The following is a 1,113-nucleotide window of genomic DNA, read 5'->3' on the forward strand; positions in this document are numbered from 1 at the left end:
ATAGGGAGAAACAATGATAATTGTATAGATGATACAGGACCCTGAAAATACTCAAATGCGCTATATTTGTATCTTTCAAGTTTCAATCCTAGACCGTTCGTTACTTGCCCAGGGGAATTATCCATGTGTCGAGATTTTTGGTAGTAGTTGTCAAGTATTGTCTTATAAGTTATAACTCAATAATAATATAGTGTTTGTTATTATAATTTATTATTATATTAAAGTTATTTATTGGGCACCACATTACATTTGACATTTGACAACAACATTAGATTATTTGACGGACGACCGCGACGGCCCGTATATGTCTATTCATATTTTATTGAATAGTATTAAATTCTAAATAGTATAATGAATAATCCAACAATAAATACTAAGAAAATCATATAATTACTGAGAGCCAATTATTTATACACATACAATACCAGGAAAAACTTAAAATAGCACGGGCTTTAAATTGGGCTTTTGATTTGCATGCATCTTCTAAAGATTAGATGAAGAACTTTTGGAGGCTATAATGATTATAAGATGTAATGAACTATTTAAAAAATCATGTTAAAAATATATATAATATTATTATATATATAATTTAATAAAGAAGGTGATTGAATAAAAATTTAAAAAATTGAATATTAATTCATAATTAAGGCTTTGGTGTTAAACAATAATTATACTTAAATAAACTTAATGATTATTATAACTGGAGCATAATTTTTTTCTGTTGTATGTTTTTAATTTTTATCATTTTCAATGATCATAAATTTGTGCTTAATTACACAAAAAAAAAATTTCAAATGTGAAAATACTTAATAGTGAATGTATTGTCCTTTTTTATTATAGGTAAATATTTACTTTGTTTATAAGACAATTAAGTATTATTCCATTGTTATTAATAAAATGCTACAAAAGAAAAAATTCGAACAAGGAAGAGGTTTGCATCAAAAGAAAGATAGTCTAGTGATGAATGTACTACATATTATCTTTAAAGTTTAAACTGTTCTAATTTTGTTCTAACTTCTAGGTTCCTTATAGCTTGTAATTTGTAGAATCAAATTAAAAAATCACTCCTATATTAAAACATTTCTCTTATTTGTATCACACATTCAAATATCT

Source organism: Acyrthosiphon pisum, chromosome A1 (genome assembly GCF_005508785.2).
Source record: "Acyrthosiphon pisum isolate AL4f chromosome A1, pea_aphid_22Mar2018_4r6ur, whole genome shotgun sequence".
In the NCBI taxonomy this organism is placed as follows: domain Eukaryota; kingdom Metazoa; phylum Arthropoda; class Insecta; order Hemiptera; family Aphididae; genus Acyrthosiphon; species Acyrthosiphon pisum.